Raw genomic sequence first — 27,715 nt, 5'->3', positions numbered from 1 at the left:
TATAATGTACATATATAGTATATGATCTGAACTTTGTTGAGGCCAGCCCCTTGATAAAAATACATAACTGCTCTATATTACTCTTCTAACCGGAAACGAATCGGATTTTTTTTTGGACGGAAATATTCAGCAATTGCTGAAGATTGACAAAAATTCGCTTTTACCCCAAAAGTAAAGTTTGACCAGGTTATGAGATCGCTGAAATGGAAAGTGTTCTTTGAGGGACCAAAGTACTTGAGTAATTAGGCTCCCTTTCACATGAGCGGCTTTTTACCGTGCAGCATAGAAATCAATGAAGTTTAATAAAGAACATTCACACAAATCCCGTGCGGCAGAGATTCACCTGCCGCATGCAATGCTACATCGTGCGGCGCCGAGCGGACTAGAATACTGAAGAAAGTCTATGGAGCTGTTCAGACGAACAGTTTTTTCCGGTAGTAATACATAATGCTGTTTCATTTACTTTCACCTACACTTACCTCTCAGTCAGGGCAACATCTTCAGGAGGAATGGATGATCTCATTACTTGTGTCTTCTCATCAAGTTCAAACGAATGAGACGACATTGTGAAAATAATAGAAGAACTTTTCTTTCTCACCTTTCAGGTCTAAATATAATGTATAGAATGCTCCTTGAAGTATCCTGGAGCTGTACTATATTGGGTGGGTCCACCTGTTCATTAAGTACACATAAATCGCTCGCTGCTTGACGTCCTCCATCTCAAGCAACTACAAGGTGAACTGACCGGTATTTGGAAGTCACGATTTCTGCATGGCAGGAGAGGCGATAAAAAAAAAAAACGCTTCTTGACACCCTTACGTGCGTCAATTTTCCCGTACGGGAAAAAGCCGCACTTGTGAAGGGAGCCTAAGGCGCGTGATGTGTCCAGAGGTGGAACTGACAAGTCCGTATGAAGAGTTGTTAATAACTTAGAGTATCGGCAAGGACACCTTGGATGATTGCAGTGCATCATTGCAGTTTTTTTTTAGATTTCTTCCTAAAGAAGTGTAGTAACTGGACAAGTCATTGATCTGGATCTTGTCAAAAATGCGGTTTTGTCGAGCCTTTTCAACTATAAATGGTGAGTGATGGTTAGGTCTGGTTCTCTTTCAGTATGCTCGCTGTTGGAAGATGAACTGGTGATATAGTTTTCGAAAGGTCCACACCTAATACTGGCGAAGTAGTCACTTCAACAGATGTCTTGGCTTTGCTGCCAGATTGTTTAGATTAACAATATCTAGTTGAAGGTAAACCTCTTTAGCATTTATGATAATGTTTGCCTGATTCTGGAAGTGATAAAATCAGTCACTATATCCGCCATGGCCCGTTTTGGATAATACGCTTGCGTGAAGTAAACATTTAGTTTTGTTCAGAAATTAGTCTAGAATTATATTTGCGGAATATCATGTGTAATCATGAATTCGGTTAAACTTGTCCCGTTTATTCAAGAAGCATTTGTTTTACTTTGGTGAAACTTTTCATAATGCTCATTAGTTTCCAGCTGTGTTGCATTTCATGTGGTTTTTTACAGTAGCAGAGACAAGGGTGGGATTAGAGTCTCAGGCCAGAAGCACGCAAGAAAAAGGCGGAAAGGAAAACAGATGGGGCTTAAACCCAGCAGAAGGGAAAACGCAAGTAGAAAGAGATTTCTAAAGCACGACATTTGAGTTCAGTATTGGTTTGTGGCATGTGTTTTTCTTTATGACAACTCATGAATTGATATTTGTTTTCTGTAAGAAATACAAATCTTCCCAGATTATCAGTGCATTAATGTTGCTCATTATGCAGGCACTGCATAGATTGAATTTAAATTGCTCTTGTGGAAATATCCTGTTTCTTCCAGGTCTTGGGTTCAATCCTAAACAAGGATGGAGCGATGAAGGCTTGTTTCCTCCGTAATTCATGAACTGTCTTGACCTAAGTTCTGATGTGTGAAGCAAATCGTCAGTCCATTGTTGTGAACTGTAGCCCTTGGGGGGGGGATGAAGAATGGCTTGAGCGGCAAGAGAGTTTGTAAACAGAATGAAGACGTGGGCGTTGAGTACTCTGTCATTTAAGAGTAAAATACGGAAGCAACGAGACGAGGTAACCCTCAAGCCAGCGAGATAGAACCATTCATCAGTATATCCTGAGTGAGATGCAGTATTAAAGGGGATGGCTCATTTGAAGGAAATTTGAACTAATTGAAGATAATTTTAGGGTGGTATGAGGATGCTCCAGTTTCTTATAATGCAGAAATCAAACTGTTCTAATCTTACATTTTTTTCGCCTTTCGTTAGTAGTATGAATAACTTGAGGTATGTATAGTAGTTGTGGTTTAGGTACCACAGATGGGAGCTCAACAACATCATAGTTTGTATTCCTTGTTACTGGTCAGGTACCACTTTCGCTTTCAACGCCGCGTTAAGGAGATTCACTTTCTGTTTTATCCAGTGGCAGTTCTTGTTTTTGTACCTGCTGGCGTCTGTGTGGAAGGTCGGCGATGTTTCTTATCGCTCGCTTGCTGAAGGATATTGTCGCTAGAATAGCCATTTTTCCCAAGTCTCCTCAGCTGGAAAATCAATTAGACTGTTTTGAAATATTTTTGGAAGACTGACTGGTTTCATTTCATATTTGTACTTCTGCTAGTGCATGTTGAGGAACACTGAAAGCAGCAAGAAATGATTGAATTAGTAATTCCATACCAATTAAGAGCAGTTGAGCGTTTTTTTCTTATAATCCAGAAATCTTCAGCGCATTTTCCCCCTTCTGGTGTAAAGGTGTTGATTCATGTACTCCAAATTAGTGGGCGATTCTTGAATGAATGTTTGATTTAGATATATATATATATATATATATACTATAATATATATATATATATATGTATATATATTATATATATTTATATTATATATATATATATATATCATATTATTTATGTAGTTCTATATTATATATCATATATATATATTACTATTATATAAATAAATATATAATAATATATACTTAATACAAATTTAGTTATATTGTTGTATGTATATATATATATATATATATATATACATATATATATTATATATTTATTTATATTATTTAATTTATTATTCTTATTATAAGTAAATTATTTATTATATATTTATTTATTTATTTAATTTATTTATTATCATGAGAAAATGTTTGCAAATATGTTTGCTCGTTAATTATGTTGTTTTTTTATTTATTCTATATCTTAGAGATTTTAACTTTTATTTTTAGGGAGGCCATACTATGATAATAATTTTCTTTGGTTTTTAGCAACATTTTAGTGTAGCGAGTTTTGAGAAATGCGCAACGAGTGTCCTTGTTTTATTCTTATTGATCTCTTGTATTCTTACTCTTAGTGGTTGAATCCAAGGTTTGCGTATTTAGAATCCTGTTTTGTTGTTTTGATTTTGTAGTGGCGACCTCTCTCTCTCTCTCTCTCTCTCTCTCTCTCTCTATATATATATATATATATATATATATATATATATATATATATATATATATATATATATGTATGTATATGTATGTATGTATGTATGTATATATGTTTATATATATATGTGCGTGTGTGTAGTTGTGATAGCCACAATGCCATCTTAACTTCTCGAATTCTTTTCCCTGTTTTGGTGTGGTCAGGTCAGCAACGTGACTTCGTCGTGATTATGGTATCGCGGGTTCGTTTCGAGCTACGGGGCATCATAATTTCTTCCTATTTCTTTGAACTTGGATCTTGAGGCTTTGTATTGACAAGCATATCCAAAAAAGCGCTAAGAATTCCAGAAGTTAAGAGTGCACTGTGGCTATTACAATTACATATGTATCTGGTAAAAGTAACCAGTACATTCTGCATATATATATATATATATATATATATATATATATATATATATATATATATATGTATATATTATATAGATAGATAGATAGATAGATATATGCAATATCTGTGGATTATTTTGCTTAATGCATTATTTGCATCAGACATACATTAGTTTGTGCCCTCGTGAGACCTATATTCGCACGTGAATTAACGTCCCTGGTGCGAAAACCAGTTTTTCCACTGCGGCGACCAGCAAGACCGTTTCCAGACAATCCGTTTTTTCGTTCCGTTATACGCACAATCGGGTTTCAACTCAACAGCACCTGTTACGCAACCATTTGAGTTTGGTCACACATCCGGGTTTCTTGTTTGACTTTCGCCTGCTCTCACCAGTCTTTTATATCAAGTATCCAATATTTGTATCCAAAATTATACACAAAGTAGCCTGTCTCTCCCATTACCAAAGCTGTTTACCAAGAAACTAGTATTATTTTCTGTTGCTAAAATACTTTGCCAAACATCCAACATTTTCTATATTGGTGGTTAAAGTCACTCAAGTTCGTTCAAGTCTTGTCTGACAAGTAAGAACGTTCGTGATCCTATTGTTCTGCTTTGGCCAGAAAGGTATGTTGGCAACTGGCAAGATGGCAAAGATGCCAGAAATCAGTTTCGTTGACCACCGCCTTTAGTAAGGTGATATGTTTAGTATCGGTATAATCGTTTTATTTTGTTTATTCATTTTCAGGTGGGTTGAAACGCACCTTGCATATTCCTTAAAGTGCCTCTTACACTCCTATTGTGTTAGTTTTTTTATCTGGTATTTTCAATATTGAACACTATATTTTCTTTTTAAGATAAGTCCTATATAGTGCTCTGTTACTGTGGGACATGAACAGGTTCTAGACCACCCACTCTGGATACAGTGTTAGTGACCTTTAGGGGCCTAAGTTTGAATTAGTTAAGAATCATCTTAAATATTTAATTGCCTTGTTTCATCATTCAACTATTCTCCCTTAACTCCTAGTCATCTCAGCGCTCAGAACCATGTTTTCAACTGCACATATTTTTTTACAGGCAACACAAATCTCCACTTAATTTTTTTTATTCAGTATCCAAAGTTCTGTTATGTAAAGAAAGTTTGGCTCAATTATTCCTTCGTACTTTCACATCATGGCTCTCCATTTCACATATAATTCTTTTGCACACACACGCACCTACCGTCCTTGTTTCATCAGTTCTGTGTCTCCCCTCTTTTGCTAGATACCTTTATAGTACTCTGCCATCCATATTAGCAGTTATCCCAACTACGCCTTACGACCTTTCTCTTGCTATTTTTACTTTCAGCGTTTTCCTCATATCAACACTTTTAAAACTTACTTTTTTATGTAATTTCTCATCATTATTCCCAAACTTTATCGTCAGCCGTTTCATTCCATTCATGAACCATTTTTTAACCCGCAACTTTGTACCTACACCCAACGTTCTTTCTCTGTGTTGTTGCATCATTCTAATGACAATGGTAATAAATAGCCACGGAGGCTTAACGCATCATTGTCTTGTACCCGTGTTTACACCAAACCAGTCAAAATCGTCCAGCTATTATCCAGCGTATAAAATACCATATATTCCATTCCATACAGCCTCAACCCCTTCCACACTGTATGAGTTGTTTTTAGGTGTGTGTGTACAGCACTTTAACTCTGCACTTATTATTGAACTGTAAAAACAAACACCTGATCCACATCCCCACGTCTTCGTCTGACTCAACTCTGTTCTTCCCGCTGTTACCCTTGTGATCTGCCTTGTTTTCACAATCAGAATTCAAGTATAAGTACACCCACGGGCGTACACCTCCCTTGTGCACGTTTTGCGTTATTGCTCCTTACGATTATTCCAAGCCTCTTGCTAAATTTAACTAACTTAATGGTTGATGCTATATACTCGGTTTGGAATAGCTGCGCTACAGATGTAGGTATTGGCCATATACTCCAGATTTTTATTTTTTTTTTTTTTTTTCCCTTTGTAACTCGTATGATTTTGATTCGAGTCCTTCGGACTTACTTCCAGTATCACCCCCGCATTTCTCCATTTCTCTCGCTTCGCTAAGAACAGTTATTGTGAGTTTGTGACAGTAGTTTATAAGTAATCAGTCAGTCCTGTTCTCTCTCTCTCTCTCTCTCTCTCTCTCTCTCTCTCTCTCTCTCTCGTTTCGTTCACAGTCGAGAACCAATGTTGTGACGTTTGTTAAATGGCAGTCAGCTAGTCCCTCTGTCTCTCTTTGTGCGATAAGGTTCCATGTTGGAATGGAATGGGACCTCCTATGAGGTCATTCAGCACTGGAGGGGAAATTATAGTAGTAAGGTTTGAAAGGTGTAACAGAGGGAAAACTATGAAACAATTGTTAGAAGGGGATGGAAAATACAATGGGAGAAAGGGAATATGAACGGAGGTACAGTACAAGGGATAAAAGGGGCTGCAGCTAGTGGCCGAAGGGACACTGCAAAGAGCCTATTCCCACAGTGCCCGCGTGAAGTGTACTGATGGCACTATTTCCCTACGGGATTAAGGTCATTTAGTCATCGACATCTTTCTCTCACCCTCTATCGACTTAGGTGACCATTTTTGTGATGTTAGGTGATTGTACTAGCCCGTCAGTCAATCTCTCTCTCTCTCTCTTTCTCTCTCTTCTTCGGTCTTCTCGTCTCTATCTCTCTCTCAACCACAAATTGCACACACACACACACCTGTGTGTATATAACAAAAAGAAACAGGATAGCGAAGATAATAAAGATTTTTTCCATATATTTGCTTGAACAAGCAAAATTGGTTCTGTCAAATAATGAATTGTAAAAATCAGGACTTTTAATCCACTGAAAGAAAAGAAGAAAATCATCCCAAGATGAATTGGTTTGGCACACATACATACATAAAATTCATACATACATACATACATACGTACACACACACACATATATATATATATATATATATATATATAATATATATAGTATATTTATATGTATATATATAACAGAGAAGAGAGAGAGAGAGAGAGAGAGAATGGGAGCGGGGAGTTCCATTCCCTCAGTTTTAGGGATCCTAACAAACAAGACTACAAGCACGGATTCTAGGCACTGGCTATCCTTCGGAGTATTTAGGCTTGTACCGAGGTTACGTACACAGACTCCTTGTGAACAGCCTCCCGGCCAAGTTTCCAAAATCCCCGTACCGTATGCAGCCACCCTTATGTATTTTATGTGAAATATATAGATGGGAATTCCTCCTTGAAATGCCAGCTTATGACAGGGCAGTTGATGGGGGCTACATACCCGTGTCCTCTCCCCCAAGGACAAAATACGATTGGAATAGATGCTTTATATTCAAATTGTAACTAAACAAGCAAAGCACATATTAGGGATTGGTGGTCAGTACCATGATGAAGTCATGGCTATTTGAAGCCTGTAAACGTAGTTGCATTCTTGGCAAAGGTGATGAACTGCGACATTTAAAATAAAATGTTTTTCTTCAAGATATCCGAGAACTTAACATAAAAGACTTGACGACGTCTAAGAATTGACATGCTACACGAGTGCCACAACCAAAGAAGAAAAATACTGTATAAAGTTTACAAAGTTTAAGAGATTAAGATATATATAAATGTAGCCTGGATTCTTTTCGATATCTTGCGTGAATTTCTGCCCTTTACGCCACTCTGTCTCTGTTAGGAAAGAAACAGACCACATTGAAAATGAAATTCACATTTAGCTGAAACATCTGTATGTATATTAGTTTCACTTCCATTTGTTTGCGCTCGTCCATGTGTGCGTGAATACTGTATTCTTTGTTTACTAGTTATAATTGAATAAGAGGGTACTGAGAACACGTCACTAATGAAGGTCTGCTATAAAATATGTACGAGTATAAGCAAGGTTGACAGTATAGAGCTCATGGAAGGAATCCAAATTCTCAGAGCGGAAAACGAAAGATAAGATTGAGCAATGATAGGTTAGCAAAAAGATTCAGCAACAGTGTAGTTTAGTGTAGAAAATGGTCCTTTATAAGGGTTAAAGGATATTTAGTATGGTCATCTTCAATCAATGTTCAAGTCTTCAAGGGCTATTGTAAATTTCAAATAATGCCATTTCGCTAAGTAAGTTGTTATTTCCTTTCCTTTCCTCCGCTTTTCTCCTGTTTTGCGTATGAATGTTTACGCATTTTGAATAATGATATTATTAATAATAATGCTAACTGCTTAAGCCTTTTAATTCTTACCGTTGTTAGTGAAGAAGGAAAACCATTTACAGCGTTTATTGTTACCACTTTTCGTTGTTCACTGTGCTTTTCCTGCACCCCTCTCCCCCGAACCAGTTTAAACATTATTTACGTATTGCTTCCTTATTAAAGATTTATTTCCATTGTTATTCTATCCTATTTTCTTAATGCTGCCTTATTAAAGACTTATTCCTATTGGTTTTTTATCCATTTGCTTATGTTTAACTGATGCCTTGGTGAACGGCATCGAGACTGAATGATCGTTGGTGAGTCCTCATCACTTAAGAAGAAACACTTATTAACACTTCCTGCAGTGGCCGAGCTTGACTTAGACACCGATGCCCTTCTGTGCCCCTTATCAAAACGTTGAAGTATGTACTTCCAGCTAGTTTACCCTTTCATAGATGATTTACACCTCGGTCCCTCCCCACCAGACCTGCTGGTTTCACTGGCTTATATTCAGTCTTGTAAAAGACAGCTGCGTTAACTTTTTTATATATATGTTTGTGTATGGTATGAGTGCATTCTTAGGCCAAATCTTTTGCCAGAGCTTTTGAAGGCGACCTCTCGTTTAAATTCTTGAAATAGAGTTTTTAATGCAAGGAATAAAGAATAGATAAGTTTATGTAGTGAAAGAAATTCTTCCATTTTCAATAAATATGATTTATAATTTTATGAATTTGTTAATATTCTGTTCTGCGTAGGATGTGCTGTACCTTAATTCCATATTGTGTGGTCTATAATAACTCGAGAATTTTGCCTAGTAATCTTCAAGCTTTGGTTTTTCAGTTTTTGAATGATCTTCATTGCTACCTCTTAGGTATATCTTTTTTGTTTAGGAAACCATCTCAGGGAGTGAAGGTTATGATCTATTTCCAGAGATTTGGATGACAGATGCAAAGATCCTCGAACAGAGGCTGCCTGAAGAAGTCCTTGGCGGAAAATGGAAGGCGTGGCTTACCACTTCCTCTCAGTGCATAAGGCTGTCTGATGATGTGAACCTTTGACATTCTTTACTTCTTTAGCCTTTCAGAGGCAAAAGGGTAACTCCTAGTCGCATTTCGCGAGTCAAGGTTTAAGAGGAGTACTTTTTTTCAAGGATAGTAGTTTTGTCTCAGTCTCGTTGACGTATGATACATGATCATTTCGAAATCCCAAAATAAGGCAGACTTAAGCAGTATATCTTCCCCCGCCGTTCTGCACTGGAATGCCTATATGCCCGACGACCTTCAGGGCTTTGTCAGCATCATAGAGTGGAAATAAGCAATTCTTTGAATATTTGTCAATTAAAGGTAGGTCTTTAATTACAGAAAGCAGTGTACTTTTAGAGTGGTAAATGTTTTTGTTGTTGTTCCTCTTTTGTGTACTGTCTGTCATTAGTAATAGTGCATGAAGGCGTCGTAGCTATTGTGTGTGTGTGTATGTGTGTTGGAGAGAAGGTGGTGCTGTAGCTCCCAGCTAGGCATGGTTAGGGAGGTTACGTGCTTGATCGGTTATTTAAACTCCTAACTTGAAGGATAAAATCGCTTATTGAACTTTTTATGAATCTACGTTAGATAACTACTGAATGAACGCTAAGAAATCTATTGGTAAAGTGGCAATTGAGAAGCTGCGAAAATGAGGAAAATGTCACCACAGAAATCGATTCATTCCCGCTGTACATACACGTGTATGAGACTCGCGAATTGCAAGATCAACCGGTTTGATCAGTTCTTCTTACCATTCACATTACAACATGTAATTCTACGAAACTCCTTTAAAAAAGTTGACTTTGGCGACCATACTATTTTCCTTTGGACTTGCGAACACATTTCTTCACGCCCTTTCAACTCTGTAGCTGTATTAACTGAAATCACATATCTTCCATGTGTCAACTTGGTTGTTAAATAAGCTTTCATTAGAAATATAACGACACTAATCGGAGAACTTTACATTCATCAAGCTGCCACAACTTCCATGCGCATTTTTGCGAATTAAAAAAAAAACTAAGAGTACAGATTCAAATGGGAGATGTGGGTTGATTTCAGTTCTAAAAACCGAACCTGAATTCAAAAGGAATATGTAAGGCAGACTCGATATCATCGTATATCTGAGTTGACAACAGAATGGATTATGTCAATCGGTTATGCCACTTTCGACCGAGTTCCGTGTTTAAAGGCTAGGCTCGAATCCTGGTCAGGGAAGAACATATATTTCAGCTTGTTTCTGAGTTATTTGCAAGGTGAAGCAAATTGGGTATTAAAGGCTGTATTGTTTCTTTATCCGTGAGAGAACAAAAACCTACGTGTGAATTATTTACAAAACTGATTAAGTAGCCACGGGTTACAAACTTAATGGAGATGGGTTGATCTGATATAAGTAAAACGCCTAAATTCAAAAAGAATATTTAAAGAAAATGGACATGAACCTATTTCCGTTTTGAAAGCAAGGTTGTTAATGTATGTCACCCTAGTTCCCTTTCTTGGCTTCAGACCCAAGTGTAAAGTTGACGGGAGATTAAATGGGGTTTTCTGACTCGAATTTGAAGACTATAAAGATTTCCATGTGTACTGATGATAAATTTCTCTCATAAATAGCCTTGTTGTAGATTTAGAACAGCATTCATGGTGGGGTTGGGTTAATTTCAGTGTAAGCACAGAGCTTTAATTCACTTTATTGTTCAGGTGAAGGAAGCCTCAGTGCGTGATCGGTATGGTCTTGGACTGCCACCTCGGTGGCCGCGAGTTCGATTCTCGGGTATTACATTTAGGTGTGAGAGATGTGTATTTCTGGTGATAGAAATTCACTCTCAACGTGGTTCGGAAGTCAAGTAAAGCCGTTGGTCCCGTTACTGAATAACCACTGGTTCCGTGGAACGTAAAAACACCATACAAACAAACAAACAAGCACCAGCTACAAAGCAAGAACTCTTACCATCTGCATCTGTAAGGTGGCGGAGGAAATGATTAATAATAGGTTTGTATTTCCCTACAAAACTGTTTTCAGCAACACTACTCCACCCTTGATCCTTTGCTGAGACATACCAACAATATCCAGCCAGATCTGCCAGAAATTGACAGAATATTGGCATCATTTTTGACCTAGAAAAAACAATGTTGCTGCCTGGAGATTTGGTATCTTCAAGGAAGGATTGTTAAATTTATCTAGTCCTTTCCTCAAATTAGTTCGGAAAGTGAGAGTAGTGAGTATCATTCTCTGCCATTTGTGCTGGAGGAAAGAGTTCTCCAAGGTAGCTTGACAAGTTTAGCACTTTCCTCTGCAATAAATGATATATTAGGCATGTACTGCGCTTGTTGAAAGTTCACCTTTGTTGATGCCTTCGCAGTATATTGTTCAAGCCATAGCAAATACTACTTATCAGTATTTGCAGATAAACCGCTTCAATTTTTCATCAATGAAAAGTTTGTAAATTGTACTCCAAATCCAAGAAAGGTGTGGAGGAAATACCAACTATTATTCTATAAGGAAGTAGAATTTCTATTTATGATATTTGTCTTGAGCTATCATAGACCAACCAAAAAAGAAGTTCTAAAGGTTAAAGTGCTCTTTGGATATTTTAAAGGTCGCTTTAGATTCTAGTTGGGGAGGTAACAAATAAATCCTTTTAAAGCTTATATATTCAGTGTGAGGTCTAATTTGGGGTTTGTTCCATTCTTTACAATTCTTCCCTTAGCATTTTGTTGCCTATTTGTTACTACAGATTACGATCATAGAGTTAAACTTAACGATGACTGTTAGTTTTACTCCCTTCTTGTAAAACTAAGGTAAAGGAATTAGGTGTTGCGCAAAATATGAGACGGAGTATATATATCAGGGGCCTTTGAAACCTCATTTATTGGTTATGAAGCAACTAATCATAAACCACTCGATCTAAGAATGGGGGAATCGAGATTGTGTTATGTAATGAGAGTTATGAGCATTCTCAAAAAACTTTTTCAGATGTTTAGGTTAGAAACAAATTCGCACATTCTTGGCTCAGGATTTAGCTCAATGAAAAGGCTCTGGATAATTGTCTTGCATTCCTGAAAATCTAGGAAGTATCATCCTGCAAAAGCCCTCCGTGGCTTCCCCCGGATGCTTCAGTATAAGACAAATCCTTCAGTAAAAAAGAATCAGACATAAGAGGAGTGCTGATCAAAATGCGTAGAGGACAACACGACACATGAACAACATCAGATTATATACAGACGGTTCAAAGGCGGATAGCGGTGTTGGTTGTGCTTTTATCTTGTGCTTTTATCCACAGAGAAACTGCATGAACAACTAAACTTCTGACTCCATCTATATATATTGCAGAATTGATAACCTTGATAGCTGATTGGGACTTGGTTTTCCATAGCACTAAATCAGACTGTAATTTACTTTGATCTCAGCAGCACTGGATAATCTTTTAAATAATTAAATAGCATTCATCCGTTAGTTCTCTTATTAAGTACTAGAAAGATTCTTTTCGATTTCGTAGGGGACTAAGTCGTCGGTTGCCTCTTATTTATAAGCAAACTTGGCAATAGATTGGCAACTCGTTTTTTCTTGTTTGGAGGCGGGAGTGAAAATGTAAAACTCCCATTGTGAACTACCAGAGCAGTCCTCCACCAACCAGCTTAAATTCCTCTCTTGCTATACGGCACGAGTGCTGAAGTTTGATACTATGCAGGCTGTTCGTTCCTAGGTAACACGTCATGCTGTGTTTACCGACGATTTCACTAAATGTGCAGATGCCACCTGTTGTGAATTTTGTCTGATAGCTTTGCTTTTCGTTGACTCCAGGCAACATGTCACCTGTCGAAAGTTCTAACTAAATTTATTGTTCTTGTCCCATTGCAGTTAATACTAAATTATCAATCCTAACTGCACGTGATTTCTGCATATTTTGTTCATTGTCATCATATATAGTGTGTAAATATATGCATAATAATTTCGTTTTTCAAGTCGACTTCCAGTTTTAACATCCAGTTTTTGTAATCTACTATGTTACTGGTTTATCATCAGCCAAAGGGAAAATCTTGACAGCAACAACTTAAAATCTTGACATAAGGCCGTTTGTTCCTTGGGATTTAGTTCAGTGTGCGAATTCATGGTGACAAGGTAGTTGATAAGGAAGTAATCAGTGCAAATCAATCTACTTCAGAAACATCCCGCCCTCGGACCTGAAGGGAAGTGGCAGGAGAGGGAGGCCTCTTCTATCCGTGCTAATCATTTGAAATGTAATATGTATATCGGGAGTCTGATTGATCCCGGCCCATTTAAGGTAGAGATCGTTCTGACAAAGTTATATTCAACTAATTGATGTCACTCACAATTTTTTTTTTTTTTTTTTGCATTTACGCAGGGTTAGGTTAAAAGAAAATATATTTAAATTTAAGAAAACCGGCGAAAGAGAGTTAATTATTGTCATACCAAGCGCTTGCATAAAGAATTTCCACTATATATATATATTATATAATATATATATAGATATTATATATATATATATATATATATTAAAAGCCTCTTTGTTTTCTGAGTATTATGATATTGCAGGAACACATTAAATCAGTATTTTGAATAACTTATAGAGCTTTTTTTTATTGGTCAAGAAACTGATATTTTACAGACAAATGCTTGAACGAGAGAAATGCTTTATAAACCAAAAGGAATATAATCTTACTGGTACTTTTAGATCCCTTCCTCTTCCATATAATGAGGAATTAATAAAATTTCACATTTTATACTATACATATATATATATATATATATACTATATATATATATATATATATATATATATATATATGTATGTATATATATATATATATATATATATATATATTATATATATATACATATATAATTTGTGATGTCTAAATAAAGTCTCCCAGTTTGATGCCCAAAATTGCACGATGAATTTCAAAATAACAAGGATCAACGATAGTTATAATGTTAAATTGGAGTCTTGAAAAAATTATATAAATTTTTTGTCACTCTTTGCTCGGTCAATGCCAATCACAGTGGAAGATCGTGTGCGTTTCCCTGATAGTTTTCCAAAACACGGCATCGTCTGATGTTGGTGAAGTGCTGTTCATAGGGAAGGTTGTTATTATTATTATTAATATATATATATATATATATATATATATATGTATATATATATATATATATATATATATATATATATATATATATATATATATATATATGGGCGAACCTACCCAAGGACCATAAGGCCCTGGACGAGGAACTTAAGAGGGATGGTCACTTCACTTGTTACTCAACTTACTCTTCCCTCGCTTTTCCGCCAAGAGCGTGTTCGGGTTACAAGTGTCAGATTCCTTATTCATTTTGTGAACAAGAAACTGGAGACTGCCTTACCGTCCCAGTAATGTGGAATATGCAGATATGTTTATTGATGGGTTTCGTAACAATTAATTCCACTGTTATTAAAAAAGGAAATCGGCGATTAGGTCGATGCGATGTGAATGAAATACTTCCAAACCAAATGTATTCTTTAGATAATGAGCAAAGGGAAAGATGCAAGTATCATTGAATCATTCTCCCTCTCCGTCAATGGTATTCATTGGAATCCGATGAAGGAAAGAAAAGGAAGCCGAATGGAAGCTCCTCTCCATCAAAGATAGGCCTATTCATTAAACACCTATCGAAGATTTAAAACGTATTTTCAAAAATATCTTGTTCTCCATCAAAAGTATTCATCATACCCCAGTCGAAGGGAAAAAATACTCTTAATGAAATGCTTTCGTCTCTGTCAGATGAAAAAGAATGAGAACATTATGGAAAAATCACTTTCTTCAGTCTTTCCTGAAAAAGCTAGTACGTATATTGATGGAGTAATCGAAATAGGTAAAAAAAAAAACTGACGTTGTTCAGATTACAGTGTGTCTGTTCACGGGTGATTTACTCATTGCAGGGACTGTAATGTGACATTTTTCAAAAACCTGCGAGAAAAAAAATCATAATTAAAAGACTAACAATCCAGTTGCCTGATGCACTTCATCAACCCCACCCCTCCAACCCCCTTCTCCCTGACTACTCAGACATCGCGACGCCATGTTGGCCGAGGGCAGCGTTAAGGAAAATCGGTTATTTTAAAAATTCGCCTCACTGATAAACGAAGCCGTAAAATGCATTATGTCTATAGAACATTTTCTGCTCAGAATTACATTTTCTTTCATTTGCATAAGCTCGTGTTACACCCTGTGTATATATATATATATTATATTAATACCTATACATATAATATATATGTTATATCTACATATACATATATATTAAATATACATATATATATATATTATACTTATTAATCTCTATATGCCTGGAATCACGAAAGTTTGGAACGTGATAAATCCATAAATATAGGTATAAGCCACGAAGGAAAAATAAACATCGGAGTTTCTGCAAGATCTTTCAACTTCAACGTCCTTTACTCAGCAGATAAACTGACTTACATGAGGAATTGACAGTACAGGAAAGCTCATATAACTGACAGATAGGGATTATAAGGAGATTAGTACCTAGAATCCTACACACCTGGAGAAAGAGTAAACTTTCCAAACAAGCATAAACATTGGTACAATTTAAAAAAAAACAAACGATTAAGTCAGTCTGCTCAGACACAAGGACAAGACAATTAAAGGACTATATAAGGGGACAGCTATTCAGAACTTTGGTAAACAAAACCTTATTGACAATACATATTCACAATACATATTAAACATACATATACAGTGAAGATATCTCTAAGGCAACTAATTTGTATTTAAGTCTGTAATTATATCTTTGAGGTCACTTAAACATGTTACAAATACAAGGGTCTAGATGGAACAGGCCACGACTAATATTAAAATCAAAATGGGAAGTAAGTTGTATAAAAGCAGATTCTAAAAGATTTCGTGATAAGACATCTTTTGACCTTGCAAATACTGAACTACCAATCCAATTTATTCGGTGGTTGTTTTCACTTAAATGAATGAATATTGCATTAGATGTTTGCCCAGTTTTTATAGAATATTTATGCTGGCTTAATCTTGTGAATATGTATTGTGAATAAGGTTTTGTTTACAAAAGTTCTGAATAGCTGTCAACTTATATAGTCCTTTAATTGTCTTGTCCTTGTGTCTGAGCAGATTGACTTAATCTTTTAGCTTTTTAAATTGTACCCATGTTTATGCTTGTTTGGAAAGTTTACTCTTTCTCCAGGTGTGTAGGATTCTAGGTACTAATCTCCCTATAATCCCTATCTGTCAGTTAGGTATACGAGCTTTCCTGTACTGTCAATTCCTCATGTAAGTCAGTTTATCTGCTGAGCAAAGGGCGTTGAAGTCGAAAGATCTTGCAGAAATTCCTTCGTGGCTTATACCTTTATATATATATATATATATATATATATATATATATATATATATATTATATATATGAATGTGGCATAATATTGCATATATATGTGTGTGTGTATATATATATACATATGTATATAAATCATAGTGGTATAATATTGTCTTAAAAAATAGTGGGTTCGCTAATCTTGACATGATCCCCAAGATTCCTTACCGTGACCATATTACTTAGATAAGAAAGAATATATACGAAGAGATATGGTAATATGTGAATTTTCTGCTTTTAGTAATTACCAATAGACTGTATTTTTGAAAAGAAAATAGCTTGTTTGCTTTAGAGAAAGTTGTTAAAAGTACATAGTCTTGTTTTCATAAATTCTGTGATTTTATGAACTGATTCAGTGAGAATAATTTCTCAAATTCGATGCATTTTATTTTTCTGAATTAAATTTCAGCGTTTTTAATGTAGCAATGCATTTCCTTTTTAAGGCTCAGTTATCTGGCAAGATATCTTTTAGAGTGCAAACCCCTCTAGCTACCCCTTCCAGGATTGAAAATCTAGTGCACTGGCCTTATTAAAGTATCATTAGCAATACCTGTAGTGAATACAAAAATCCACAGTATTATATATGAGATGAAAATTATAATACTAGAACGACTTAAATAATTTGCAATTTTAACTTCTGCAAATGATAGCATTAAACAAGTTCTCTCTCTCTCTCTCTCTCTGAAGAGAAAGAAATATATAACAAACTCATGTGAAAGAAAAGAAGTCCCTTGTCGACGGTTTTGGAAGCATTTAATGCTGGTTGTCAGTTAATGCCCACTAAATAAAAACAGTGAACCCTCGATCATTTTTGGAATTCCATGGATCAATATAATTGTTTTCATCATTATTGTTTATAATATATATATATATATATATATATATATATAATATATATATATATATATATCTAATAAAAGGAGCCTATAAAAAACACCAAAAATATAGAGATAACATTTTTACAAGCCATAATATATATATATATATATATATATATATATATATATATATATATATGTGTGTGGTAATTCGTATATTATTAAATATATATGATATATATATATAGGGTTCTATAAAAGGGAGCCTATAAAAACACCCAAAATAAATAGAGATACATTTTACAAGCCATTATATATATATATATGTATATATATATTTTAATATTTATATATATATAATATATATATATATATAGATATACATATATATATCCTAAAATATATATTAGAGATAAATTTTTACAAGCCATATATATATATAATATATATATATATATATATATATATATATATATAATATATATATTACTTTTTTTGATCTGCTCTGCTTCCGTCGTTCTGCTTTTCACCGTTTTCACGTATGCACTTTATATTTTGGGGAAAATCGAGTTTGTTTCATGTGAATGTGTGCATAATAATAATAATAATAATAATAATAATAATAATAATAATAATAATAATGTTTACCTCGTTCTCTAGGAGGTGGAAGTTCTTTAAAATTAGAACTCACGTTTCAGTTTTTCAGTCACTGTAGTATTTCTTTCCTCGTTGATTGCAATGCATTTTTTTTTATTAGATTCTGTGTAACAACGATATTTATAGAGTGAAGCACTCATTTGAAGTCGAGAAAGTGTATGCAAAGTAATTATACATTTTAATCTGTGCCGAGGCGTTTTTGATTTTTGAAAGAACGCTTACAATCCTCAAATTTAGGAAAGCTTAAACCTAGATAGGACAGAAACGCAAGTCACCACATTCACTGATAACACTGACCGTGAACCAATTACGCACACGGTGCTTTTGTACGAAAAACCAGTTGCTCTGGAGACGCACAGGGTGACTTTCATACGTACTAGCGATGAGGATCGTCGTATTCCATAGAGCAGTCCTTTTATTTTTAGGAGCTGTCCATCTCCCTTAAAAATACGGAGCGTTCAGTTCTTTATGATTATAAACAATAGTTTCATTTAAGATTCTAGAACTTAATTCATTAATAATAATAATAATAATAATAATAATAATAATAATAATAATAATAATAATAATATTTTCGTTTCCCCGAAGACCTCTGAACGCAGTTTTATTAACCATTTTCCTGTCTCCCTCGGAAGATTGCAGAACGCACACTCATCATCTCTCTCACCTGGAAAAGAGCTCCGTCGTCGTGCCTCTCAGTGATCCCCAAAAAACGCTCTCGGTACCACAGTCTTCCCTGAACGGTAGTTGTTGTTGGACTGATCTCGGCTGGGACTGGGACTGGGAGGAACGTTGCCCAATTGTCCTTTGACGATGGCGTTAACATTGCCCTTCAGGAGACTACTCTTTTTTTTTTTTTTTTAATGGTCTTCCCCGGCTTGTTCCCCTTCCGTCGTCCGTATATGTTCTTGGTATTTTTTACCGTTAGATGGCGTTCGGCTGGTGGCCACCGCATTGAAATGGTCACGAGACTAGGATGAATTTCCGAAAACTTTAACCTCTTCGAATGTAGGGTGACCAGATATGATGTCCTAAAAGATCGTATTTCGCGAATGAAACACACCATTTTATGTTTATACATTCGTGTCAACCAAAAACGTAGGTCAGCGTTGATGAGATCAGTTTTGGCCAAGCCTGCTGATGGTTCCCCAGTCATGTACCAAGGTGGGCGGGTCGGGGAGTCGACCCCCCTCCCCCTCTCAAAAAAATGGGAAGTTCATATTTTCAAGTATTTCATCTTGTATATACCTATCTATGCAATGACATTATAGAAGAAAAGTTCCAGTTTTTGGAAAAAGAGCCCCCCACCCCCCTTATATATATATAAAAAAAGTCTTCACGGAGTACAAGAGATGAAAACAATGAAAACTTTAAGAGGCAAAGGACTTTACCCATTCCAAAAATACCTTGTGATGTCTTATAAATCTCTAACGAACTTGCTAGGGATGTTCAGTAAAAAAATTTGCAATATCATACATTTTGACTGACAGGTTGAATCAAGATGGACTAGAGCACTTTTTTGGCTGTATACGACAAATGGGTGCATGTCATCAGCATCCATCACCTCTTGAATTTAAGCAACGAGTTAGAGCCCATCTCATGGGAAAAAGAGACCACTCGATTAGGCGCAAAATACAACGTTGAAAATTGTATTAGCGATAATATGACGGAGGCATCGTTTTCCAACTTGATAACTAAAGAAATCCCTCCTTATGAGGCTGAAGAAATTTCTCTTCAGAAAGAGTTAAGCTTTTCGGCAATACTGTTATGTTTGCCAATGGAGGAATTGCAGAAGGACAATGAGGACAAAGCTGTTGAAGGAGAAACATAGAAGATATATGGAAGAAGGAGGCTTGCAATCCGGGGATGGTTTTATATCCCGTAAGTTTCCCAATTATGAATTTCTAGGAACTAAAGCAACTGAAGGAAATGGCGCATGGACTGGCACTGTAAGTAGAACAAATGAGAAACTAATGAAACTTGCCCCGATTTTTAGGGCAGTTAAAGTCGATGGAAAAGCTGTTTATTTGTTACCATTGGGGAAAAATACCTAAAATCAGGAAAATGTGCGATAAAAGAGTTGAGTGATATGATAGGCAATTGCATTCCATTACATTCAGGTGTTATTAAATTGTTTGTTCGTTAGCGTACGTTTTTCAGGATTGCAGATTCAATGGGGACATCAGCTTCTTAAAAAGAGTGGCAAACAAAATGTAGCACTTAAGCTAAGCTATCATGCTGGAGATGGGTCGAGTTCAGTTCTAAGTGGAGAACCTGAATTTGAAGAGTCAAAATGAACTTATCTCTTTCTTGATAGCATAGTGATAAGTCGCCTGCGTACCTATGTATCAAAGGTTATTCCCAAGATAAGGTAAAGTCACCCTCCAGGGGTACCTATTATCAAAACTAGCCAATGTTACAAAATTAGTGCACGTTATCATTATGGAGATGGGTTGATTTCATTAAAGTATGAAACATGAATTAGTCACAATAGTTTAAAATAACTTGAATCTCTTAATTGGAGAATGGATAATTCAACTGTACGGGTATACTTTGCATCAAACCTACTAGGCATAGGTAAGAATCCTGGTTGATCAGATGCTTTTAACTGGTATAGACATTGAGGTGGGCAGCTTGTAATATTCTGTGTCATAAAATGTCTTTATGTAGTTGGTTGCCGACGGGGTGTTGTGGGGGGGGGGGTGGGGGGGGGGGGGTGGGGGGACTGGAAGTTGACCGATTCTTGTCACCCTTCTTTCAGTATTTTCTTTTTTTTATGATTTTAACACAAGTCAAATCGAAATGTGACCAATTATTCCATAATGTAAAACTGATTTGGCTGCCATTGTGAGTTCTAGTGTTTCTGCATGTTCGCACGCTCTCTGGCCAGCGCGATAACGTGCACATAAATAGGTGTGTAATTTTAGTTAATCTCAAATGAGTGGTACTACCACTGATTTGAGATTAACTAAAATTACACATATCGTTTATGTGCATGCATACATACATACATATACATACACATTATATATAGTTATATATATGTATATGTATATGTATATGTATATGTACATAAACGAGATGTGTAATTTTAGTTAATCTCAGATCAATGGTATATCAGTACATATATGAAAATATATAAATTTCGAGGTAGAGCGAATTAGATATTAAAGGACATTTGTAGCTCGAATGATTTATATGAATCACGGTGATGTGATAATTATTCATATATATATATACATATATATAATATATATATTATAGTTTAGATATATATATATATCTATATATATATATTATATATTATCTATATATATATATATATATATTATTATATTTATTTATATATAGTCATAGTTTGCAAGTTCCTCAAAATTCAAAATTTTGGAATTCTTAAGATTATTTCCTTGTACATAATCTACGCAAAATATCTGATTGTTGGCTTGCACAGAAAAGGGGAAGATTACACACCTTTTAGAATAACCAAATCATATATCAAATTTGAGGATTGAATATAACATGTACTCTGTTCAAAAATTATTATAATTCTCTACAAGGGTTATCAGAAGATATAAAACTACAGGAACACTATCAGGCTCTTTGGTACGGGTGATGCTACTAAGTTATTCACAATCACAACGCAAAGTGCCACTACTAAGCAAGTAAACAAAGGTCCTACTAACTGAATTATGGGCATAAGAAAGTGAAGATCACGAGCTCTTTAAAATTAGCACTAAAACAAAAGACTATGCAGTGGAGCACTGTAAGCGAGCTACATGTCGCTGACATTCAAGAAGGAGTTTCCCAAATATGGCACTGGCATAAGTGAGTGAGTGGCACTGTTGCTCTACAGGGGCAGGCACACAACGGGGCAGTCTACACAGTCTGCAGAAGATTGGTGCATAAAACACTGGTAATGGTAAGGCAACGTAATACGGTAATATGTTCGATTTCGAAAGGCAGAACACAACTCTTAAAAATTGTGGGTATTAATTTTAACACTGAACTTCGAGTGTTAGTAGAAGTTTAATACACGCTAGGATGATATTACACCAAAATCTCACTAGTCTCATAGGGAAACGGGAATCTAGGAATGGGAATCTTGGACTGAAATCCAAAATCTCACTAGTCTCATAGGGAAACGGGAATCTAGGAATGGGAATCTTGGACTGAAATCTAGGAATGCGAATAAAGTGAGAAAACACAGCTGAGAAATAGGAATGACTATTTTAAAGGTGAAGCGTTAGCTGAGTTGTGCGGCGCAATATCACTTCCGTGTCAGGTGCGGTGACAGAGCTGGAGTTGAAGAGCAGCATAAGACATTACCAGAGTTCTATCACAAACAAAGGGATCTTCCAAGATGGCTAGTATATAACCCGATTGTTGATCCAGCATCCGCCATTCAAGTTCGTTGTTGTTGTTCTTCTTCTTCCAAAACACAGGTCTGAGTTCTTTAGGGGCAATTCGTCTCTGTTCCTTTGTGCCCGTAGCTAATCATCTACTATATCCTGTAATGACATTTGAATGACGGAGAGAAAGTGTGAAAATAAGAAAGACAGTGCGAGTGCAGGGAGGGGGTCGAGAGAGGTCAAGAGATATCTTAAGACTAAGCCATTATAAGGGTTTTTGTCTCCGTTTCGTCTAGCAATACACTAGGGGGGGGATCAAAATGTCAGAGCACTCTCTAGGGGTGTTCTTGTCCCATGCAGGTGTGGAACGGGGATCTTAAGTAGTTTAAAAGTAGGGGGACTTATTACTGTCCCACGGGATTGAATTCTACTGTACTGTTTTCCAAAATCTGTTTTTCCCAGAATTTCTGTGTTTGGAAGTGTAAAAGATAAAGAGAGAATCTAAAATGGATACTTACCAAATGTGCGTATGTATATGTATGTATATATATATATATATATATATATATATATATATATATATAGTATATATATATATATATTTATATATATTATTAGGGAAAGCCATCCTCATCCTCTAACTGTTTATTATTAATAATACTGATGTTTCGTGACGAATTCGAAGTCTCATTTTCATGGTTATAAAATATAATTTGTTGACATTAGTATAAGAAAATATTTTGTGATGATATGTTATGACAACAGCTCTTCATGAAGTGAAAACATTTAAAGCTAAACAATGTACTCCTAGCCAAACATCTTGAAATTAAAGAGCTCACTAAAATCTTAAACTAACCCACCTACATGGAAGAAAGAGTAATACCGACTTTAACACGTTTCCCTTTTGTGCACGAAGATACTTTCACTCAAATGGGTTTCCCTGCTTTAAATTGGAAAATTAAAAAAACTCCCTTAACAATTATGTCCCTGTTCAGAGTTAAAGATCGACTTAGTCCTCTTTCATTCAGCATCGTATTTAAATGCACTTGCCAAGATGTGATCACGGGATATATGTTGGGTGCATGAAGAGGCTGTAGAAGGTACGCCTAGATTCCCACTGGGGTATAAGCCATAAAACTGATAGTAGGTAACCATTCAAAATCATGAAAAACTTTTATTGAGAGCAAGGATTTTTCCATCTTAGCCCAACTGCAGAACAACTACGACTTAACCATCTTAGAATTTATATTCATTAAAAAAACTGTAACCATATAAGAATCTATAATCGTCAAAAAGATTGTACTGTCGTTAAGCACTCAGTTGTCTTCTGTACTACAATTGTTTATAGCCTAGCTTGGGCAACTGATTTTCCTCGCTTTGTTTTTATGTATTTTAAGTTAAGACAGCCATACTTTTTCTTCCATTTAGGTAGGTTATTTTAAGAGTTTAGTGACTTCCTTTTATTTTTAATATGTTTGTCTAGAAATACATTGTTTAGCTTTAAATGTTTTCACTTTATAAAGATCTGTTGTCATAACATATCACAAAATTTTAGACTCTAATGTCTCCAAAATGTATTTTATAGCCTTGAAAATATGACTTCGGATGTGTTATGACCCTTCTCAAAGGGCTAACATCAAACCAGAAAACAAAAATACACTTTCTTTCTAACAGGTGTTCTTCAAAGTTAAAGTCACAGAGGGTGAAATAACAATCAGTGTGCCAATATTAACAGTGAGGGATAACAAATACCAGAGATAAAATACTAAAGTTTTTTACAAAATTTTTAAAGTTAGAAATGATTAACAGAACCTCTGAAAATACAATAAAAATTGAATGCCAATCACAAAATGAAAATAAAATTCAAGCAAATCACCTACGCCGTTAATAATAGAATAAATAAAACATACATACCAAATAAATAGGGGGTTCTGAAAGGGAAAGGAAATGTCGTTCATGATAGAAGCCTAACAATTTACCATACTAATGAAAATTCCCTTCAGTAAACACGGTGGCTACCAAAAGTCTAAACCTCCACGGGGATCCTCCTGGAGTAAACAGACACTGCTGGACCATAGGGCATGACAGCAGCGGACAAATAACGCAGGGATAGCGAGTCCCACAAGACTTCAAGGCCCATAGACAAAGGCCACAAGGTAGGAATAGTTTGTCTCGTAATATTTCAGGGTCCGAATTCAGGCCTGACCACAATACAACGGACTCAAGTCCCTCATCATTAAGAAAACTGGAACTACTTATACCTGATCTGGGTGAGGTCCCCCGGGGCAAATACAGGCCCAAGGCTACAGCAAGTAGAGAAGAGGTAGCATTGTGGACAATTCCAGCTCAAAATAGGGAAAATTCTTCCAGAAATGCGGAGTTAACTTGCTGAAATCCCAGAGAGATCGTATAAACACGAAGGCCAGAATCAGACTGCCATTACCTGGGCACAGAGACTTACAAAGTCACCTCGGAATACTCCAAGGAAACCGAAAACAGGACTCTGGGAATAAACGGGCCAAGGATAAAAAAACAGGAAGGAAAACCCAAAATAATGTGGAAGAAGAAAACTTAGAACCCTGATGGTGATACTGTAATAAATGGCAAATTAGGATAAACTAAAGATAATGAATCTAAACCAAAACAAAAAGAAAAGGGCAAAGTTCTAACATCATAAAATCCATGGTTTATTAAAAAAAACATTTCGCACATAAACTCAGTGCATCATCAGTCTGTAAAATTAAAACACTCATTAAAAATATTATATATGACAGTAAAATTTAAATAAAAACATCAGAAAAATAAATAAAAAGCTTAAAAATGAACTTAATTAAGAAAATACAGTCACAAGAATTGTGTCAATAGTAAAAGAGCCTAACAACCTGTTAGAGTGGAAGAGGAAGAACGAGGGACCAAGACTGCAGACCTACCCAAGACTTCAGTTATGCTAGATACAGAGGAGCAGCAGATACGTTGGAGTTTAAAGATGGAGCTAGCCGTTTAATGTATAAAGACTGTAGGGTGGTGAGGTAGTTATTGTGGCTTGTACCACCAAGAATAGAAAAAAATTTTCTTATCGGCTTGAATCTTGCATATGGACACATGGTTCCTAATATTATAAAATTCAGGTTTGCTAATTCTCTGTCCCATTCTGAAACTATATCCCAAATTGTAAATAATGTTGGATCCCATGAAGGTCGGCAGTTTGTCTTTGCGGTTGAAAATGTGCAAGTCTTAAGAGGATTGATAGGGATAAGATGCATATTAAGGTAGCCAAACTCTAGTTCAATAATGCTTTTCACCTTACTTATGAACTTATTATCTGAGATAAAAGGAATGGTAGCCAATAGTTTCTTCTTTTCTACATTGTAAGAGGGAGTCGGCTTAAAACAATTTTTTTAAAGCAGTCTGTTAATGATTTTATAAACCAAATTTTCCGGATACAAGTTCTGTAAAAAGAAACTTACTGAAAACTCTATTTCATTGTGAAAAAGTGACCAGCTTGAAGAGTAACGGATAGCCCTGTAAACCATATTGTAAATGGAGTTCAATTTAAAATTCATAAAACATGAACTATAAAAATTATTGGCAAGTCCCGTTTACGATTTTTTCCTGTATACCGACTTGGTAAATTCACCATTATCTCTACTGACTGTAATGTCAAAGAAAGGCAGAGTTGTTACTTTCATTTTCCATATTAAATTTCATATTTTGATGTGTGTTGATATAATCTAGGAACATCTCATTTTGCCAAGGTTCTTTGAATAACACGAAAGTGTCATCGACATATCATTTATAGTTTGCGGGTTTACACACATCTGGGCTGTTAGTTAAAAAAGTTTCTTCTAAAGAAGACAAAAATGTTAGCAAAAACAGGTCTCAAAGGGGAACCCATAGCAACTCCATCGACTTGCGAGAAAAGTTGACCGTTGAAAACAAACAGAGTCTTGCACAGCAAGCTCAAGAAGCGTCTTGATGAGTCGTCTGTTATTAAAACCATGAAAAATTATATGATCTTCATAAAAAATCTTATCTAAAATAATCTTAATAGTTTCATTTAGAGGAATATTTGTAAAGAGTGATTCTGCATCAAAACTGGTCATATGTAGATCACCATCCTACATGTCAAACTATTTGTTCTTGGAACTCGTATACATTTTCCAGTGAGAATTGGTTATAGGCAAAATCGTTAAGTAAAGTAACTAGATATTTAGATATTGAATAGGCTGGACTATTGTACGCTGCCATAATAGGTCTAATGGGAACACCATCCTTGTGTATTTTAGGGAGACCATATAAAATACCAAATGAAGAGCCTGTTACAAATATTTTTTGGTAAGTGATTTCATCTAAAATGCTCTCATTTTTCAATTTTCTTAAGAATCTGTTAATTTTATCCTCCCTCTTATAAATTTCTAAAAAATTAGGCACACCGAGAGACTGAAATTTGGATTTTCTGCAAGGATTTTTTTGTAACTGAAATTTTTTTTGGATTTTTCTTTTTTTTGCAAGGATGTGACTAACCTTATCAATATATTCCTGCTAATTAAGCATTACAACACCTTTACCTTTATCAGGTCTGCAAATGTAGAAAAGAATGCAGAAAACAAGAATATATTTGCTACCATCCCATTTATCTCAGATAATAAGTTCATAAGTAAAGTGAAAAGCATTATTGAACTAAAGTTTGGCTGCCTTAAAATGCATGTTATCCCTATCAATCCTCTTAAGACTTGCACATTTTTCAACCACAAAGACAAACTGTCAACCTTCATGAGATCCAACATTATTTGCAAATTTAAGTGCCCGGGATGTCCCGATATTTATGTTGGTCCTTGCCGAAGGTTGTTGCAGATGAGGTATTGCAGTCACATGGGATATAGTTTCAGAATGGGACAGAGAATTAGCAAACCTGAATTTTATAATATTAGGAACCATGCGTCCATATGCAGAATTCAAGCCAATAAGAATTTTTTTTATTATTATTATTGGTAGTACAAGCCACAATAACTACCTCACCATCCTTGAGTCTTTATACATTAAACAGCTGGTTCCGTCTTTAAACTCCAACGTATCTGCTGCTCCTCTGTATCTAGCATAACTGAAGTCTTGGGTAGGCCTGCAATCTTTGTCATTCGTTCTTCCTTCTCCACTCTTAACAGGTTGTTAGGGACTGGGTCTCTCTTTTACTATTGACACAATTCTTGTGACTTTTTATATTTTTTTAAGCAAAGTTAATTCTTAGGCTTTTTATTTATTTTTTTGTTGTTTTTATTTAAATTTTAGTGTCATTTATAATATTTTGGGTGTGGGCTCGTAGCCTGCATCATAAAAAGATACCCTACGACAGAAACTGATACAGTTGGGGTTGCGAACATTGGGAGATGTGAGCTTCACTATGGTCCTGAGGATACTAA

At 35.5% G+C, this 27,715-nt stretch overlaps 2 protein-coding genes across 2 annotated transcripts in view; one reads left to right on the top strand and one right to left on the bottom strand.

Moving 5' to 3' along the window:
* Positions 1–18,718, bottom strand: part of LOC135208010 (alkaline phosphatase-like) — a 194,087-nt gene extending 175,369 nt beyond the window's left edge. Inside the window, exon 1 of the mRNA XM_064240104.1 lies at positions 18,617–18,718. The gene's annotated coding sequence lies outside the window, so the exon portion shown is untranslated. The remainder of the gene's footprint in view (positions 1–18,616) is intronic.
* Positions 1–27,715, top strand: part of LOC135208074 (DNA-binding protein SMUBP-2-like) — a gene marked incomplete in the record, with an annotated part of 738,222 nt that overhangs the window by 519,832 nt on the left and 190,675 nt on the right.

Source organism: Macrobrachium nipponense, chromosome 34 (assembly GCF_015104395.2).
Source record: "Macrobrachium nipponense isolate FS-2020 chromosome 34, ASM1510439v2, whole genome shotgun sequence".
Taxonomy (NCBI): Eukaryota; Metazoa; Arthropoda; class Malacostraca; order Decapoda; family Palaemonidae; genus Macrobrachium; species Macrobrachium nipponense.
The sequence above is the reverse complement of the archived record's forward strand: the minus strand, read 5'-3'. Positions and strand labels throughout refer to the sequence as shown.